This window comes from Schistocerca cancellata, chromosome 1 (assembly GCF_023864275.1).
Source record: "Schistocerca cancellata isolate TAMUIC-IGC-003103 chromosome 1, iqSchCanc2.1, whole genome shotgun sequence".
NCBI lineage: Eukaryota > Metazoa > Arthropoda > Insecta > Orthoptera > Acrididae > Schistocerca > Schistocerca cancellata.
The window spans coordinates 393,763,337-393,775,877 of record NC_064626.1 but is presented as its reverse complement, the minus strand read 5'-3'; positions in this window follow the sequence as shown (position 1 = coordinate 393,775,877).

Genomic DNA, 12,541 nt, shown 5'->3' with positions numbered 1-12,541 from the left:
GAAAGATTTTTCCTTATATCGATAAACTCGCCTGCAGTTTACATACCATCTTCATTAGCCTTAGAACCAATAAGCATTCATTAGCCCTAGAACCAACAAGCAGGAGCAAAAACTGCCCGTACATTTTTCTTATATTAAAAAATCATAACTAATATCTCTACGTTTATCAGTCTTTGTATATTCCTCTTTCACTTTGTAAAGTGCAAACATTAGATTCATACAGTTAAAATTTGAAATAAAAAACACTACTTTCCGCTCAAGAGCATATTTTTTTTTCCTTGGGTTGGTACTACCTCTGACCTTAATTCAAACTGTGTCTAAATTTCATTTCGTAACCTCGACAAGCAGTAACCGCAGTATTTCTTTCACCTGTTCTTTCTTCAAGTAAATTTGTGGATTCTTATCTACTACGTTCGTACTGTGTCCATTTGTTTACTCGTATTCACAAATTATTGAGGATGGGGAGTGTCGCCATCTGTCCATCAGTTATATGGAGTGAAACATTTTGTCTGTAGGCGGTAAATGTCATATGTAAATGACATTCTCTCCAACTGAACGGTAGCTCTTGAAAGTTTTCAGTATCCCGTAATCTGTTTTTGTGCAAGTGTCCTAATTTCTATTTTTGAAACGTTTCGTTAAGGACAAAACTGTACTATTCATTTATTAGACCAAAGAGTGAACAGAAATTTTGTTCAGTCTGTATATTCAAGTACAGACTTTAAGTTTCTAGTTTATACAAACGATAACCGTACAAGTTTTGGCCACTGTTGCTTGTTATACCTTTCATCAGAGTAAAATAATATATTAACGTATACATTTTTGGAAACACTGTTACAAACATTACGATATTAGTTATAACGTCAACGAGCATCTTAAACTGATCTCACATTGGAAAAACAGTCACATAAAATAAATCAAATAACAAGATTTATAGCCTATTGCAACATGGTCAATTTTGCACTTGGTCGGTGCTCTAAGTGACATAAGATAATTTGGTACTCTTAAGGTTAGATTCCTGTTTCCCTAAGATGCCTCGTACTTAGGAAAGTCGTAAAGGCACAAACTGGCGAATAGAGTAAGTGGGAGACCCATTTTAGAGTCCCGTTCGCCTCTGAATAAGTGTTGAACAGGAGTGGTCCACTCAGAAGACTTAGATCTGAAGGAAAGGAATATAATGATTAGAATAGAAGGGCCAGGGAACTGGCCTTCTAGGGAGATTTGATCAGGGTGAACCCTCACAAACAGGATCTTCGGCGCGACAGGTAGAGGAGAAACTTTCGAAAACATATGGATGTCCACAGTGAAATCAGATACAGGATCAAATTAAAATTCCATCAGAAACCGTACATAACCGACTCAAATTTCAGCTGGTCTCACTGCGAGGTGTATTCACGTTGCCCCTTACCCGCAAAAAGGGCGCAGGAACCAGCAAAGTGGACGAAGAAGACGAAACTGCTCAACCAGAAAATGAGACTTCTGGGCTAAAAAGAAACGGAAGACTCTTGTAAACTGTCCAAACGAGCCCCGTCGACCCAAGTAGATCCAAACGAAAAGGAGGAGTAGAAGAATCCAGACTGGGTTGATTTGCCGTCTCAACACTCAGTACATGTGAAGGTAATACACAGACCGCATTTTTGCCACCTAATTTTTCACTAGCAGTTCCAAACGTAGAGTAATATTAATTACGGTGGTCATTGTATTATCTTTTCTTGTCATCAATGCTTTGTTTTCCATATTTTTTTCAGCAACATGACCTGTAAAGCTGAATGTGCCACAACTGATGCATTTATCCGTCTTGTATCTTTGTGATTGTGTGGACGATATTTGTCCGAGAATCTATTGGAATGCGTCCAGTTCCGCAGAAGTTATAAACGAATTTGAATAGTTTTGTTGCCACTCTCCAAAATGATGAATTTATTAATATTAATTTATTTAATAACAAGTCTTTGAAACATCTGTTAAACATTGACTCGAATAGCGGATTCCCTATATCCGGATCCCCTATACGTTTAAATTCTCATTTCTTCTTCTATCACGTTTTAGATAGTTCCTTCCCCTGGTAGGTTATCAGGGAATTACTTACAGGGTACTAACGGGAGCTTCAGAGGTAAAAACACTATTGTAAGGCTGAGATTACAATACATTCAATAAATGAGTGCTGTTCTTGTGTTCTCCCTACGTTCCTTTCCTCGCCGACTCTGCTGCAAACCTCCTCATTTCCTATTAGTCCACCATGCTTCTATCCTCGTCTTTTCCGGTTTTCCACAGTCCGCTATTCATTCCCACACAACACTGTGCTCCAAAACACAATCTCAGAAATTTCTTCCTCAAATTAATGCGGATGCTTGATACCAGCAGACTTCTTTTGGACAGAAATTCCCTCTCCATCTGTACTAGGCTGTTTGTTATGTATCCTTGCTTCGTAGGTCAGTTCTGTCTTCCTTTACGTCATCTACATCTTTTTCACCAATTTTGATGTGAAGTTATCAAATTCAAATGGCTCTGAGCACTATGGGACTTAACATCTATGGTCATCAGTCCCCTAGAACTTAGAACTACTTAAACCTAACTAACCTAAGGACATCACACAACACCCAGCCATCACGAGGCAGAGAAAATCCCTGACCCCGCCGGGAATCGAACCCGGGAACCCGGGCGCGGGAAGCGAGAACGCTACCGCACGACCACGAGCTGCGGGCTGTGAAGTTATCCATTATCACTTCCGCTGCTCCTGATCACTTAAGTCTTTCTTCGGGTTAGCCGGCCGAAGTGGCCGAGCGGTTCTAGGAGCTTCAGTCTGGAACCGTGCGACCACCACGGTCGCAGGTTCGAATCCTGTCTCGGGCATGGATGTGTGTGATGTCCTTAGGTGTAAGTAGTTCTAAGTTCTAGGGGACTGATGACCACAGATGTCAAGTCTCATAATGCTCAGAGCCATTTGAACCATCCCCCCTCCCTCCCCATTTGAATACAAAGCACGGAACAATACAAGCATATGAAACTATCAGAAAAGTCTTTGTTTGAGCTGCTGTTCAACTCGCGCGTCACCTTTTATTGAATGTCAGTTGTGCCGTCAGAGCGATCACCTTTCATGTGAATTTCTGCACCTCTTCGTTTTGTGGTAGCTTTGTATTGATGTCACCAAGTCTCGACACTCGAGATAATTTTTCCCGGGAACAGAATTGTCCGCCATTTCAGTGAAGTCGCGGTAAAAGTCCAAACATTGTTGTTTTCGTTCAGGAATAAAGATATGAGGTAAAAACATTGCACACACGTTTCTCCTTTTAAAAACGTTCTAGAGAAAGTATTGATCCCTTGATTTTAGGCATGGATTCATTGCGACTGTCGACACAACTACTTTGACACTCCGCGGCCGCACGTCGACTAATTGACACTGCCTGCTCACAAGTGGCTGGTCGGATGCACATCTATAGTTTACAGCTGTTAGTTCAGGCTACCACCGTAGCTACTGCGCTGACGTCACTTTCACAGAAGGAATAATCAGCCTGGAAATTTTTTAGACGGACGCTGTATTCCTGTGACGCTTGCATGACTGCATATGCTTGTTTTGTTGTCTAAGTCATGATTACGGAAATTAAAACAGGGCACTGTGTACGTCTAGGTCTAAGGGATCTGCGTAGTTCAGATTTCTCTCCAACTCCCAACCACTAACAGTGATGGTTGTCTCATTGACGGTCTGTAATACTTAGGTAAAGCCGTCATACCACAGTTCTGTACTAGGCATCGACTTTTGAAGTTGGTATGTCTCTGTTTAACGTAGACTCCAAATTTATATTTTTCACACTAACATAGTCAAAGATAGAAGAAGTGATGACATAATATTTACGGAACTTGATCGCAGATTGAAGCCTAGACATTTGCATGTTTAGTCTGGCGCCTCAACACCTTTTATTACTAACAATGATGATAATATTACTATTTTCCGTCTGTTTCTTCGCTTTCTTCCCTCTAAAGTTATTCTATGTGGATGTCGAATGACGTCAGTCAGTCAGTCAGTCTAATGATAACTTTCCTCAGTTTTTGTAATCACCGAAGGCAGCCAACGCGCTGACCTACCGCACCGGCGCTGCTCAACCCCTGAGCCACATAACCCGTAGCAGTACAAAATTGGTCAGCGGTAATCGCAGCCAGTGTCGTGTGAAGCACTGAGGTAGGACATTCGTTACTTTTCCAGTGTTATGGGGACACACGTGACACCTTTTATTACTTGAATCTAACGCGGAAACGGACCTACTAATATGCTACGCATACTACAAGAAGACAAAAGCTTTTTACAGATATAATGCGCTGCCGTTGTTTTAGGTATGACTGACACAAAAGTTGGAGAGTTCCCTACGTTCACACTTTCCATACTGAGGGAGTGTGTGTGTGTGTGTGTGTGTGTGTGTGTGTGTGTGTGTGTGTGTGTGTGTGTGAAAAAGAGGCTATGGGGAAGAGGAGAACATTGCACTTAACATAAGAGAAAGTTTACATCTTCTAAAAGTCTATACAACATTTTGAATTAAATTAACAGTGCAACCAAATAAAATTAAATACAAGACAAGAGTACTGAAAAAAAACTTCGAAAGGTATTATATACAGAAGGAAACGCCGAAACGGCAAAAGCAATGACAATTGTCACAAGGAATACATAAAATTAGTGGTACATTATGGACTGAGGTGTCAATTTAAACAAGGATTGGGGCATGGCACTATATTTGTTAAGATCTCGCCGGTCATCACAGCCACCAGAGCTGAGAAAATGTGCGTTTAAGGGAATATGAGTGATCCCTGAAAAACAAAAGAGCGTCAATGGGCGCGGTCGGCGTAGGTAGTTGAAATCAAAATCCATACTTACCGTACTACGAGTGTTGTTATAAACGCGAAACTTTTCACCACCAGACCGCGAAACCGATTTTTATAAGATTTTATATCGAAATATCTTTAACTGTGAGGAAGAAAGTCTGCTACTTCAGAAAGTTAAAACGGAAAAACATGGACCCGTAAGAGTATGAGGTAGAGAATGGTACATCGTTTTTTACATCAATGAACATAAACCACGTAAATAAATATTACATTTGTTGCGTAATACGAGTATACACGTTGTATAATGTATACCTAGGTACTTCAATAGCAAGATGGAAGGAGGCGCACTGGCCGGCCGGTGTGGCCGAGCGGCTCTAGGCGCTACAGTCTGGAACCGCGCGAACGCTACTGTCGCAGGTTCGAATCCTGCCTCGGGCATGGATGTGTGTGATGATCTTATGTAAGTTAGGTTTAACGAGTTCTAAGTTCTAGGGGACTGATGACCTCAGATGTTAAGTCCCATAGTGCTCAGAGCCATTTGGTCCATTTGGAGGTGCGCTATCACCCATGGCCCTCTGCACGCACCGCTTTACCGAGGCGGAAATTGGCGGGAAGAGTGATGGGAGAGGGAAGGGGCACACAATATGAGCTATGGTTACCCAAACAGGTAGACAGGTGAGGCCAGCTGGCGTTAATGAATGTACACTAGCTTGCTTACTCTACGGTCTCGGAAACTGACATACGGCCGGGAGAGCGGTGTGCTGACCACAAACCCCTCCATATCCGCATCCAGTGACGCCTATGGGCTGAGGATGACACGGCGTCCGGTCGGTATAGTTGGGCCTTCATGGCCTGTTCGGGAGGAGTGTAGTTTTAGCTTATTTACTCACCACCATTCATCATAAAACTACTGAAATAGGGGCGCACCCATAGCTAAATGGCTAGTCAGCTATAAATAGCGGACAGCGACCAACAATACTGTTATCTGGTTGTGATCCCTCTAGCGAGTACAATTAAGCTGGCAACTTACAGGGTCTGGAGGAGACAGCTGGGTCGGTTGACGGAATATTGTCTAAAATGGAAACAGCAATATAACTGGTTACCTGCAAGCACCCTATTAATCCATCAGGCCGAGAAAACCTCATAGATCACAATATATAAGGTAAACTATATATCGATTGTATTAAGAATTGATGTAGGGAAGATCCGCGTATAATAAAACAACACAATAAATGAATTACATAGACATTCATAATGTGATGAGTAAAAACAAGGAAAATGGAGTAATATGAAGTAGCCTTAGACCACAGATACATACTGACTGTGCACGCTCAAATCTCTGCTGTGGTAACGTTTAAAGCCAACATCTAAGTCACGTGTATGTGTACGAAGTGGGAGCCGAAAGTTCGAGTTTTTCTCGTTTATAGCTGAAACCAAGCACTAATGTTAACGTCGAATGACTTGTTATGGCAATGTTAGGCGTTTAGGCATGTTTTGGCCAGGTGAAATGGTGACAAACAGTTTGAAACATTAGTTACAGCTCTTTCTGTTCCAAGTGACAGAATTGCAGTTCTTCAGTGTATTCGTGCATTTTATGCATTGATAGTCATTTAGTTCACATCCTCCATGGGAGTTCAAATAGCTCTGAGCACTATGGGACTTAAGATCTGAGGTTATCTGTCTCCATGGGAGTATTTTAGACAAAATAAATATTTATGTTGTATTACTTTTCTTGATTAGTATACGCACCGACACAGTATAAAGACGAAAAACGTAATAGCCTATGTTAGAAAACGTTCATTTTAGAAAAAGCTAAAAGCTCTTGTGGTGAGATGCTGTCTTCTCCAAAAGCTTCGTCATTCATCGAGTTCTGGTATGAGAACCAGCGTATGTTTATGGGGTGGATGTATAACGACTCTTATCATTCAATTAGTAACATTTGGACACAACTAAATATTCTCCAATAGAAGACAATTCGTATCTCCTTCGTAACGATGTCACCGCTTAGCTTCAGTCCGTGCATTCACTGACTTCGCTGTTTTTTGTGTGTTTTTCAAACAAGTTGACCGTTTGAGGGACGTATCAGTTCCTTAAGGCTGCAGAAGTTTCACCATTAGAATAAGGAAATCTTTATTTAAAATCTCACATTTAAGATGAACTGAAAAAAGTCGCCTGCAAATAGATTCCGCCACTTGTCACCTGATCGAGATGTTGGTCTCAGTATAATGTCATGCGTCGTCTCAGTTACCTATGGTCCAAGGAAGTATATATATATATATATATATATATATATATATATATATATATATATAGTGGAGGACATGGGATTGTGGCTAATATTTGTGATCTTCACTCGATATACGCTCAACAAATATGGAACCAAGATTATGCAACCTCCAGCTGCGCCCACATTCAGGCAGTCTAGTTACTATGTCACTGCCTTATTGACTAACATAAAACTTATTATAGTCGAGCAAGTAACTGTATTGAAAATACACTGCAGCGCCAAAGAAACTGGTTTAGGCATGAGCATTCAAATACACAGATATGTAAACATGCAGAATTCGGCGCTGCGTCTGGCAGCGCCTGTAAAAGACAACGAGCGTCTGGCGCAGTTGTTAGACCGGTTACTGCTGCCACAATTGCAGGTTATCAAGATTTAAGTGAGTCTGACGTGGTGTTGCAGACTGTGCACGAGCGATGGGACACAGCATCTCCGAGGTAGCGATAAAGTGGGAATTTTCCTGTACGACCATTTCACGAGTGTACCGTAAGTAACAGGAATTCGGTAAAACATCCAATCTCCGATATCGATGCGGCCGGAAAAATATCCTGCAAGAACGGGACCAACGACGTCTGAAGAGAATCGTTCAACGTGACAGAAGTGCAACCCATCCGCAAATTGCTGCAGATTTCAATGCTGGGCCATCAACTACTGTCAGCGTGCGAACCATTCAACGAAACATCATCGATGTGGGCTTTCGGAGCAGAACGGCCACTCGTGTACTCTTGATGACTGCACGACACAAAGCTTTACGCCTCGCCTGTTACCGTCATCACCGACATTGGACTATTGAAGACTGGAAACATGCTGCCTGGTCGGACGAGTCTCGTTTCAAATTTTATCGAGCGGATGCACCTGTAGGGATACAGAGACAACTTCATGAATCCATGGACTCTACATCTCAGCAACGGATTGTTCAAGCTGGTGGTGGCTATGTAATGGTGTGGGGCGTATGCAGTTGGAGTGATATGGGACCTCTCATACGTCTAGATACGACTCTGAAAGGTGACATGTACGTAAACATCCTATCTGAACACCTGCATGGTGTCAATTCCGTCCAGCACTACTTCAAACATTCCAACCCACGTCGTGTTGCGGCACTTCTGCGTGCTCGCGGGGGCCATACACGATATTAGGCAAGTGTACCAGTTTCTTTGTCTCTTCAATGTGTATTTTTATTAACTTCGCCTTCTCGGTCAATGTCACTTTTCTTGTTACGTTTGCTTCAGTTAGCGCTCCGATAGAATATATAAGGGGAAATCAAATGAAAATGACACAGATGGAAAAACGTAAGAAAACTGTTTATTATTTCAAATATAATCGCTATAACTGTTAATACTTCTATCCCACTATGACCCAAGACGATCAGTGTCTTCCTGGAAAAATATTTGCTATTGTCTATGCAACCACAACTGAACCCATGCGCTCACCTCTTCATCCAAAGCAAATGGATGGCCACGAATCTCTCTCTTCGGGGCTCCAAAAATGGAAACGGCATGCGGGAGACATCAGAAGTGCAGCGTAGTCGAAACAACTTTGACATCTTGTGGGCGTACATTATCCTGCAACAGAATGTAGTCTCCCGTCAACATCCTTTGGCGTCTGGACTTATGGCACCCGTCAGCTTTGGCAAAGTGCCCATGTACCGCTGTGCGTTAATTGCCGCGCCGTGTTCCAGAACGTCAATTAGCAGCGGGTCCTTCCAGTCAAAGAAATAGGTCATCATGTTTTCCCCGGAGATGGCATGCATGGCTTTGGATATTTTCGGTTGGCGTGAATACATGTGCTTCCATTGTTGGCTCTGGCGCCTAGTGTCCCGCTCAAAATGTTGACACCGTGTTTCATCTCCCGCGACAGTAAGGAACAGGAAACGATATTCTTCATCGTGGTACCGTTCCAGATGCTGCAGTGATGTCGACATTCTGTTGAACCTCCACCCGTCTGTCAGGCTACGTGGAACGCACTGTGTACAGATTTTCCGAAACTTCAGATGCCCTACCATGATGGCATGAGTGGTGCTATGACCGATTCCCAACATGAGATGAATTTCTGCCGCAGTCGGTCACTTCTGACGGCAATATCCAGTGCAGCAATGACAGTACGGGTCTGTCCTGACCCACTGCTGTTTTTCAGTGAAACCCGACCGTCTCAGAATCGTTTATTCCACGCTAATTCACGTGCACATAACAAACAGTATTCGTCACACTCACCAGATATTCAGGCATAAATTCCGCTTCCTTCCACTTACACCGCTCTCAAAAACCCGCACTACACTTCGCTGTTCGTCTTTGCTTGGTAGAAAATCCGAAGAAATTCTGGTCGTATGTAAAGTACACAAGCGGCAAGACGCAGTCAATACCTTCGCTGCGCAGCGCCGATGGTACTGTTACCGACGACTGTGCCGCTAAAGCGGAGTTATTGAACGCAGTTTTCCGAAATTCCTTCACCAGGGAAGATGAATGGAATATTCCAGAATTTGAAACACGAACAGCTGCTAGCATGAGTTTCTTAGAGGTAGATACCTTAGGGTTTGCGAAGCAACTCAAATCGCTTGATACGGGCAAGTCTTCAGATCCAGATTGTATACCGATTAGGTTCCTTTCAGATTACGCTGATACAGTAGCTCCCCACTTAGCAATCATATACAACCGCTCGCTCACCGATTGATCTGTACCTACAGATTGGAAAATTGCGCAGGTCGCACCAGTGTTTAAAAAGGGTAGTAGGAGTAATCCATCGAACTACAGACCTATATCATTGACGTCGGTTTGCAGTAGGGTTTTGGAGCGTATACTGTATTCAAACGTTATGAATCACCTCGAAAGGAACGATCTATTGATACGCAATCAGCATGGCTTCAGAAAACATGGTTCTTTATTCGCACGAAGTAATGGCCGCTATCGAAGGCGATCTCAAGTTGATTCCGTATTTCTAGATTTCCGGAAAGCTTTTGACACCGTTCCTCACAAGCGACTTCTAATCAAGCTGCGGGCCTATGGGGTATCGTTTCAGTTGTGCGACTGGATTCGTGATTTACTGTCAGGAAGGACGCAGTTCGTAGTAATAGACGGCAAATCATTGAGTAAAACTGAAGTGATATCAGGTGTTCCCCAGGGAAGTGTCCTGGGACCTCTGCTGTTCCTGATCTATATAAATGACCTGGGTGACAATCTGAGCAGATGATGCTGTAATTTACCGTCTAGTAAGGTCATCCGAAGACCAGTATCAGTTGCAAAGCGATTTAGAAAAGATTGCTGTAGGTTGTGGCAGGTGGCAGTTGACGCTAAATAACGAAAAGTGTGAGGTGATCCACGTGAGTTCCAAAAGAAATCCGTTGGAATTCGATTACTCGATAAATAGTACAATTCTCAAGGCTGTCAATTCAACTAAGTACCTGGGTGTTAAAATTACGAACAACTTCAGTTGGAAAGACCACGTAGATAATATTGTGGGGAAGGCGAGCCGAAGGTTGCGTTTCATTGGCAGGACACTTAGAAGATGCAACAAGTCCACTAATGAGACAGCTTACACTACAGTCGTTCGTCCTCTGTTAGAATATTGCTGCGCGGTGTGGGATCCTTACCAGGTGGGATTGACAGAGGACATCGAAAGGGTTCAAAAAAGGGCAGCTCGTTTTGTATTATCACGTAGTAGGGGAGAGAGTGTGGCAGATATACGCGAATTGGGATGGAAGTCATTACAGCAAAGAAGTTTTTCGTCGCGGCGAGATCTACTTACGAAATTTCAGTCACCAACTTTCTCTTCCAAAGACGAAAATATTTTGTTGAGCCCAACCTACATAGGTAGGAATGATCATCAAAATAAAATAAGAGAAATCAGAGCTCGAATAGAAAGGTTTAGTTGTTCGTTTTTCCCGCGTGCTGTTCGGGAGTGGAATGGTAGAGAGATAGTATGATTGTGGTTCGACGAACCCTCTGCCAAGCACTTAAATGTGAATTGCAGAGTAGTCATGTAGATGTAGATTCTGGACTCCATAGTGAATTTAGTCGCACGCAGGGCTGGCTGACCTCATACCTCAGTTGGCGCTGTTCCTTCCCCATTCCCAATAGAGGGCTCTTTTGTATGTAGACACCTACAAGCATTACCACCGTTCATGCCATGCTTGTTATACAGGGTGTAACGGATATGCAGATATTGTTATATGTGGAACCTCAATAGGGAGAGACATAAGGGTGCTGGTCGTTTTTTCTCTGCGTCAAACAGTCTCCTCCCAAACACGTCACAAACTTAACGACCTGACGTTTTCAGCACGGTCGCAAATACTGCAATAAGTTGATTACGCCTGTCAGTGCAGACTAACCGGTTTGAACATGACCTGCTGCCCAGGGAAAATTAAGCGTTATTAGCTTGCTCTTATCAAATGTTCTTGCAGGTACTAACCAACCTAAAATCATACAACTTGTAACGGCTGTAATTACTAGACTGCAAATGACTTAAATACTCGTGTAATGTTGTTCAGAACACCAAAAGAAATATCTGCAGTTAAGACACGCTGCACCCTGTATAGTCTGTCTCGTTTTCCTTTGATTGGCGCTTATGTGTTTGTTCGCCTGTTGTAAGGTGCTGGAACAACGTTGCACAAAGCAGGACTTGATCGAGGTAAATAACCGGCTGCTGCAGAGGAAGAGCAGCAGATTGCTAACTGAAGCAGCCTGGGTTTGATTCCCAGCCGGGTTGGAGATTTCTCCACTCGGGGACTGGGTGCTGTACATACATTCGTATCGTCTCTATTGACGAGAAAATCGTCTCGAACACACTGCGTATCGTCTTTCCACTACTGAGATGGCTGCGTGGGCACGAATAGAAAGCCATACCTTTAAACTAAAAATTAATCGAGGCAAATAACAAGGCCATCAGTGTTGCTGCGTTCTGGCTGTACTGACCGGACATGGAAATTGAAATGTTCACGCTGTAGTCAGCCTCATGTTTCTTTTTCCTTGTTACTCAGCACACTTAATCCATTGATAAGACAGGTCTATTAATCAATAAATTCCTAGGCAAAAGAGCAGTATTACATGTGAGTGTGGGTGGTGATTATAGAGGATTTCCTTTGACTTCTCTTAATTCTAAAGAGCATGCTGAATTCATTCTCGTAGTTAGCGGGGAGTGAAAACATAGCCCTCACGGTTGGGTTCGCCTTGGGCAGCCTTCAGCGGACAAGGCAGCTGACTGGACACGATGGGTAGTGACGGGTGTGGCGGTGAGGGGAGGGGAGGGGGGGGGGGGGGGAAGCCGGCCATCTGAGACCGGCGGGTGGGTGCCCGCTGTCGCATTCACCGCAGGAGAGGGGGCAGCGTACGTCTTTGGCAAAATTAGCCACGCTCGGGAAAGAATGCATTTGCGTGCTAAGTTCAGCAAGCTCGCCTTGTCCTCGCCAGTTGACGAATACGGATACAGAGGTTTCTCCGAACGACAGACGACCCACGCAAG